Source organism: Neovison vison, chromosome 11 (assembly GCF_020171115.1).
Source record: "Neovison vison isolate M4711 chromosome 11, ASM_NN_V1, whole genome shotgun sequence".
Taxonomy (NCBI): domain Eukaryota; kingdom Metazoa; phylum Chordata; class Mammalia; order Carnivora; family Mustelidae; genus Neogale; species Neogale vison.
In genome coordinates this window covers 133,465,075-133,473,639 of record NC_058101.1, presented here as the reverse complement: position 1 = coordinate 133,473,639, position 8,565 = coordinate 133,465,075, and positions in this window count along the sequence as shown.

The following is an 8,565-nucleotide window of genomic DNA, read 5'->3' as shown; positions in this document are numbered from 1 at the left end:
AGGACTATATTACTGCAATCCAATAAGCACTCAATTCTTACTCTGGTTGTTTCAGCTATTGCTAATTGTTTAGCTAGTCACAAAATCTATACCTGCTCCTACCCCATTCCTAAATTTCAAATTGCTAACAACTCAACAAACCATATATCCTGAGTTTTTTTTTTTTTTCATTTTAATTTGGGTTTTGAAAACAAAAGACTTAATTTTCCCCCATTTACATTCAATCTCTAAATGATATTACCTATGAGCAAGACATCATGCTCAAAATACTCTGTAGCAAATGCACAAGTGAGTTATAAAAAGAAAGCTTACAAATAACAATGATGACTAACATTCAGTCATGATTTAATGTGATTTACACCACTCTGGTAAACAGAATGAATTTCCCCCCTTCTCCTCCAATACAATGTCCCCATGACCCCATAACCACTGTGAATAGTTCAGAGACATCTTTAGAGAAAATCCCTGTGCTTTAACAAATACATTGAGTGAGTGTGTGTGTGTGTGTGTGTGTGTTTGTGCTTGTGTGTGTGTGTATGAGTGTGTGTATGGGGGGGTTAAGTAAGGATTAGTATTAGATATTGATGCAATAAGAACACTTGTACTATTTATAGAGCAACCACTAAAATAATAGAAATAGGATATGTAACCTTGAATAGGACAGAAACAAATAGAGATTATAAATGGAATGATTAAAAAAATAGACAACTCTGGGGCGCCTGGGTGGCTCAGTGGGTTAAGCCTCTGCCTTTGTGAAAGACTCCGCATATAGACACCCCCCCCCAGCCATTGATTAACTAACTGCTTCTTGGCTTTTCTGTAATCGTTTGGCTTCGCCCTTCCCCTGTTAGACCCTTCCCCCAGTTAATTGTTTAACCGCTCTCTTGCCTTTCTGTAACCGCTTGGCTTTTAGGGGGTGATACTGGTCTCCTGTTTAAACAGGATACCTTATGTGCATAGTCATGTAGGCAAGGGGGGGTCGCCTAAGTATGTGGACCTAGTCACGTAGGCAGGATGTTTCTCTGCTGAGTAATAAGGTCCACTCCCCCTCCTCACTCCCCCTCCCCACCTTTCTCTTCGTGCGCCGGGGTCCTTCAAAGCCAATCTACAAACACGGAGTATGCCTTACATTCAAACCAGCCAATAAGAACCTTGTAACTATGTTTCTGCTTCTGTACGTATGCGCTCGCTTCCCCGAACCCCATAAAAAGGCCCTGAACAAAGGGCTGGCGCGCGAGTCTTCCTAAGACTTGATCGCCCGCAGGTACCTGTGTCAACTCAATAAACCTCGTGCTGTTTGCATCTGATCAGTGGACTCGGCTTGGTTTTTGGGTCCGGGGGTCTCCTCCTGAGAAGGGGTCCATTCCGGGGTGCTTGGAGCCCCGGGGGATCTTTCATTTGGGGGCTCGTCCGGGATACGAGACCCCCCACCCAAGGACCACCGACCCACTGTCAGGAGGTAAGCTGGCCAGCACTCTATTCGTTGTGTCTGTTCGTTGCGTCTGTGGCTGCGTCTGAACCTGTTACTTGTGAATTTGCGCATGCGTTTGGTTTGGGGTTCGATCGGATCCATTTGTATTTGGCGAGGGCCAGAAGGAGCTGACGGGCTCGGACTTCTCCCTCGCAGCCCTGGAAGACGTTCCAGAGGCGTTTGTAGTCCCGCCGGACGGGACATTTGAGTATTTGCGCATGCGTTTGGTTTGGGGTTCGATCGGATCCATTTGTATTTGGCGGGGGCCAGAAGGAGCTGACGGGCTCGGACTTCTCCCTCGCAGCCCTGGAAGACGTTCCAGAGGCATTTGTAGTCCTCCCGGGCGGGACATTTGGGCCCCGGTGCAGCGGGGCATTTGGAGCTCAGCCTGTATCAGAGAGATACGTGGCCTTGGTTGGAGAGGGGGAATCCGGACCCCCAGGATCTCCGCTTGAGTTTTTGCTTTCGGTTTTGTACCGAAATCGCGCAGCGTCCTTCTTGTTAACTGTTTTGTGTGTCTTACTTATTGTCCTTGGTGTTTTCTTTGACTCTAAAATGGGGCAAACACTTACCACCCCCTTAAGTCTCACTTTAGGTCACTGGAGAGATTCTGAGTTTCTCCTAATAGATGTGGGGGTTTCTCCCTCACTCACTTCCCATGTTAATGGCTATAACTGGAACCAACGGGTTGGTCTAACTCGAGACAGAGACCATAAGGAATATTCCCAAGCAGCTGCCGAAACTCTCTTTGTTTCGGGGAAGTTTCCCTGTGTTCTCTGGCCCGACTTGGACTGCTTAACCCCCCTCCCCCCTTGCTGGTGGGAAAGCATGGCATCTGCTCCTCTGTTGGGGCTTATGAGCTCTAAAACCGGGAATCTTTTCTCTGCCTCCTGGCAGCACTTTGTTTCTTCTGTTTCCCCCTTATCGTATTTCTGTACCAATGTGCGTGCAGCCTGCATGACTAGCCTCTCAATCATGCACCATGGCTCCTTCTCTCTTCACTGTCAAGGAGCAAGAAGAGCAGCCCCTGGACCTAACGCACCCCCACTCCAGATCTTCCCATGCATGTCTCAGGTAAACATTCAAAGTGGAGTGGGCCCAGGTGAAATGTAAATCACTATTGGAACTAAGTTAAGTTTGTTGGTTTAATTAAGATAAGATGTGTCTTTGAAGTTACAGCAGTAAATGTGAAGCTTTTATTCTATCAAAGTTTATTGAAGGTCAAATAAGCTTGTGTTATTTATTAAAATTTGTTAGCAAAGAAATGACTAAACTAAGTTCTAATGGGTAATTGCTGAAGTAGCTTTCAAAGTCTTTGGTAACCTGAAAGTTTAAAGTTTTGGTTGGATGACAAATGGAATTAAATTATGGACATCTAGGTCTTAAAGGATAAAATGCTAAGTCGTTAATTACTGGATGTAGGTTTGTGCTTTTGATTTCTCAACTGCAAAGAAGCTAAGAGTATTTAAATCTGTTGGTAAACGTGTTTTGCACCTAACTGTTTCATAAATTTGACATCTTAAGATTTCTGTTCTAACAGTTCGCAATTGGTTAATACTTAGTCTTAACTAGAGATTAAGGAGTTTCTAAGACCATCAAATTCTGCTTAGTGTAACTAAAACTGATAAAAATAAGGAAAACTCTATAAAAAAGTAGGTGATATGTAAAAAAAAGATTTAAGGAATGGGAATACATTTTGTTGAAGGTTAGGGAAGGTAATTTTGTCCTCAATAAAATGGTTGTTTGAAAGAAAATGGCTTGGGACAAAACCTGAATGCAAAGGAAAGATGTAAAAGGTTTGTGAAGGGAAATCTTCAGAAAAGGAATTTTAGATATGGTCAGGACAGACTAAAAAAAAGAAAAACAGCCTCCAAGGTGATTTAATACTCTCCTGACCTGCCTCCACATAGATTATACTTCCAAGTATAAGGGCCATTTGGCCTTGAGAGATTAAGAAAGCAGCCCAACCTTGAGAGACTGCGAAAACACCCGGTTGCCATCCTCCATTGCCTGTAACCATAGAAATTCACTCTAATCTGTAAAGAGTAAAAAGGGAGATTGATCACCTCCCATTAGCCAGAGATACCCAAAAGGGAGGGTATCCAACCTGTTTGAATCTGAAGAGTGCCTGACTGTGTAAATCTGTCTGTACGGCTTCACTGCTTCGGCTACGGAGTCTGAGTGGGCTGCACCCTGAGTCTCGCAGGGCGTCATATGGCAGAACGGTCATCTACTCCACGGAGTAGCCTGGTCTAGGGTTTATTCGGACAGGCCTTAGCTAAAACGCTCCTAAGTTCCTGTGGGGAATGCGAGCAGGACAGCAGGGGAAAGATCCCCCTCCCTTGTCTGCGACATCATTCATGATGGGAGAAAAACCCAGAAAACTCCTATCTTAAGACTGCACACTTAGAAATAAAATTAAAAAGGGAAAAGACACTGGTATAAAAAAAAAAAAAAAAAGCTGATTTTCTTTGTTTAAAAGGACAAAGTTTTCTTAGATTAATTGATCAGATAAGAGAATGTAAATGGTTTTCTCTTTGCCAGCCCAGAAAACCCAGTCTCTATGTTTTGTTTTATCACGTGTTTAACATCCCTAATTATATTTAGGCATGTGCTTTAAAACTTTCTAAGATTTTAGCAATTGTTGACAAGATTTAAACCAATGATAAACCTTGGGTTACATTTGGGAAAATGCTATAATTATTCTAGAGATTCTATACATTTCCTAAAGTTTTAAATGTTTTAAAAGATCATCGCTTGATATTATAATTACAGAAATGTTATGTGTCACAGAAGTAACCTGATTTCCTTGTCAGCTAAATTGTAAACTCTTGTCTCATCAGCTCTAACCATATCCATTCTGAGTTTTTGTCATTTATAATTGTTTTAATTCTCTCGTAAAATGAGTTTTATCTTCAAGGAGATTCATATAAAGGACTTTGAGGACAAATACAGATATTCGATATACTTGAAAATCCTAAAACTGAAATGGGTTAGAATTTCCAAAACTAACTAAAGCCGCATTCACCAGAATTAGTAACATGGAACTAAATGAACTAAAAGACTATAGTGTTGTGTCTCTTAATGTTTTGTCTTACTTTAAACATTGCTGGTTCTCTCTAATGTTTGCTCTTCCAGACTAGGGATACTTCCTCTTAGTTATCTGTAACTTATAGAGATGTAAAAATGCTCAAAGCATTCAACTTTTCCCTCTATCTGAACCTTCTGAAACCAAAAGGTCTCAGTAAGTATTCTTCCTTCCATGGCAATCAGTCATTTGCATAACTTCAGTAAGAATCTGTTCTCCTTGTAACAGGACACCATTGGAAACTGGTTATTTTACCAAGGCTTTGACTGGGATGTCATATTTGAAAAGACTCAGATATGACCAGACAGTTTAAAGGAACTAAGGTTGACTTTATGAAACCTGGAGCCATAAAGCCCCTTGGGACCGTTGGCCTCATACCTTGCTTGCAGAGTTCCCAGCAGCCTCACCAGGTGAGTAAAGAATGTCACTCCTTGGTAGGTGCAGTCTCAGGAAGAGGAATTCGCCCAAAGGTATTGCAGGCATGCCTGATGGCAAGTACAGGGCTTGGCTTCTGGCCTGGAGGGGCTACTAAAAGTTCAACCTAGAGATTCCTTATAAAAAGTTCCAGCAAAGCAGACTCTAAAAGATCTATTGATCACACTCACTGTTCTTGCTGAGCTTATGTAAATAATTAGGCCAAGTTTGTTAAAACTGGACTTGTTTCACAAGTGAATTAGTCCTGATTTGGCTATCTCTGGAAATAAGGGTTATTTTAGAGAGAAATTATGTTTTAGTAACACACCTTTATGGATGTTAAATTCTAGATTTGATTGTCTTTAAATGTTTGTTTACCTAAGCTAAACAATTTGAGGTAAACTTCAGAGAAGTTACACAATAGCTTCTTTAATCAATCTTATTATCTTGTGGGTATATTAACAAGACCCCACGGCACATGATTAAACAACTGGAAAATGGGATTGATTCCCCTATAATTGTATAACTTAACTAACACCTTGTTTGTGGCTGGGATAATGAAATTGCCTAAAGGCCAGCCTATTGCACTCCATAGGATTAACTATGGACTTACAGAAATAATGGATGACCCCACTTTCTTTATAATTAGATCGGATGATGCATGGGGGCCTCCCCTTATCTCTTGACAAGTTTTCTCACTTGCCAGCGATCCTCTGTAATCAGGATATTGTTAAGGCTGGACCACTAAAAGGTCTTCTTATTGGTTTCATCCCTTAGTCATATTTATCCTAGAGGCCACCTCTGTTGAGGTGCAATTGCAAACAGATGCTTTAGCGAAACCTAAAACAGCCCCTAACTAATGAGTTCACATCAGGTCCAGATTTTTCTTAGAATTCAAAGGCCACCAAAAAATGATAAAGGCCGACTAATTAAATATTGGGCTATACTTACAGATATGCCAAATGAATGACAGTTTACTGATGACAATAGTTTTCATAGGAAAAAAAAAAAGAATAAGAAAAGCTAGGTATACTGTAGTGCTCACTAGCACTTTCCAATTGCCAAAGCCTAAGAATTAATATTTATACTGACTCCAAATATGCCTTCCTGGTACTACATGCCCATGGAGCTATTTGGAAGGAAAGGGGATTGCTGTCAATCCATAACTCCCCAATCAAATATGAGCCTAAGTTACAAAACCCTCCTTAACTTACTAAGGATGGTGTATATCAAATCTGGGATGCATATCTGTGGCTTACACCCACGATTGGACGGCTCAGTCAGAAGGCAGTTTTATGCTGGGAACAAAGAAATCATACGAGTGATACTTGGGCAAAGAACGCACGATATCTAGGATGGCTATCACTAGAAATGTGTTCCCAAGTAACAGTACTCCAGGCTACTGACTGGTTTGCTACTGACTGGGCAAGGCGACCTGGCATTAGATGGCCAGCTCCAAACAGAACCCACTGGATATGTGAAACAAACCTGTGACCCTGGCTTCCTCCAGGGTGAATAGGTCGCTGTACCTTAGGATTTGCCTGGATTCATAGGCGCATTACTAAAACCATTACAACTCCAGCTAATCTCCCCAACTTAAAACAAAGATGGATGCGATCTATTTTTTAAATGGTATAATCACTTAGCATCCATTTTTGTTCCATCTTTGTGACTAGAGGATGTCATGTGGCATATATGTAATTATCAAGACAGAATGTTGTATGTACATCCCAGACTATCACAAAAATGTCACAGGACTAATAAAAGATAGGATGCTCTTCAATATCCTTCTCTCTCTCTCAGTAATTGGTTAGCTTAATGGTTTGGAGAAGTTCTGTGGCCAAATCTCCTTTTCGGGCTTCTCATTCTTATCGCCTTATTAGCCTTAATATGTTGCTTTGTTCGCTGTTTCTCTACTTGGTGCCGAGACTCCATCGCTGCAATGACTTCACCACGACAGATGATCCTTACCATGCGCAAAGATACTTTTTCACTGTCAGCACTGGATTCAGCTGCCTCCGCCTTTCATAACTCCCCTATACATTCCTCCACTGATCAATGTTGACCTGAGTAGGTAGGGACAGCTCTACGCCCCTATTCAGCAGGAAGAAGTTACAGAAGATAAGACCTTCCACCTTCAACCACCTTAAAGATTTAAGGGTCAAAATTATTCAGGAGGCTGGCTGAAGAGGGAGCAGGGGCTGGCGCCTTGCACCCCCTCTCCACCCACTCCCCTTGATAATATGTATGACATTTCACAGGCACCCCTGACTGCCCTGAAAAAAGAACAAATGTTTATATTGCAGAGATCACAGTCTTGTAAGGCAGGAGTCTCCCTTTGTTTGCAAATGTCCTTGAGATTTACAACAAAGAAGTTACCTTATCAATAGCCCAATTTCCAAAGACACATAACTCAGTTCCTCAAGCCCATCTGCAAGCCCTGCAGCTAGTACACCCTAACATCTGCAAGCTAGCAATGGGAACTCCAGCCAATTAGGACGTAGAAAATTACTTTGACCTACAAAAGCCGCCTTCACAACCATCCCCCCCAGGGGCGACTCGGGTTAAATCCTTGGGGAAGCTATGGGGACTGAAGTCAACAAAGTATGTTAAGAACACTTACCTTCTATGTATGCCCCGGGTTTCACAGACCCAGAGAGTGGACCTACTGTAGTGGGACATCCCACTTTTATTGTCGCTATTGGGGCTGCGAAACCACTGGTGACACAGCAATATCAGCTAATTCGACAGACCAGATCCCAAACTGACCTGGTACAGGACCAGAGCGAATGGATATAAGATTCTATCCATGATAAAAAAAAAAGGGGGGAATGAAAGACTCCGCATATAGACACCCCCCCCCAGCCATTGATTAACTAACTGCTTCTTGGCTTTTCTGTAATCGTTTGGCTTCGCCCTTCCCCTGTTAGACCCTTCCCCCAGTTAATTGTTTAACCGCTCTCTTGCCTTTCTGTAACCGCTTGGCTTTTAGGGGGTGATACTGGTCTCCTGTTTAAACAGGATACCTTATGTGCATAGTCATGTAGGCAAGGGGGGGGTCGCCTAAGTATGTGGACCTAGTCACGTAGGCAGGATGTTTCTCTGCTGAGTAATAAGGTCCACTCCCCCTCCTCACTCCCCCTCCCCACCTTTCTCTTCGTGCGCCGGGGTCCTTCAAAGCCAATCTACAAACACGGAGTATGCCTTACATTCAAACCAGCCAATAAGAACCTTGTAACTATGTTTCTGCTTCTGTACGTATGCGCTCGCTTCCCCGAACCCCATAAAAAGGCCCTGAACAAAGGGCTGGCGCGCGAGTCTTCCTAAGACTTGATCGCCCGCAGGTACCTGTGTCAACTCAATAAACCTCGTGCTGTTTGCATCTGATCAGTGGACTCGGCTTGGTTTTTGGGTCCGGGGGTCTCCTCCTGAGAAGGGGTCCATTCCGGGGTGCTTGGAGCCCCGGGGGATCTTTCATTTGGCTCAGGTCACGATCCCAGAGTCCTAGGATTGAGCCCTGCGTCGGGCTTTCTGCTTATCAGGGAGCCTGCTTCCCTCTTCTCTCTCTGCCTGCCCCTCTGCCTATTTGTTA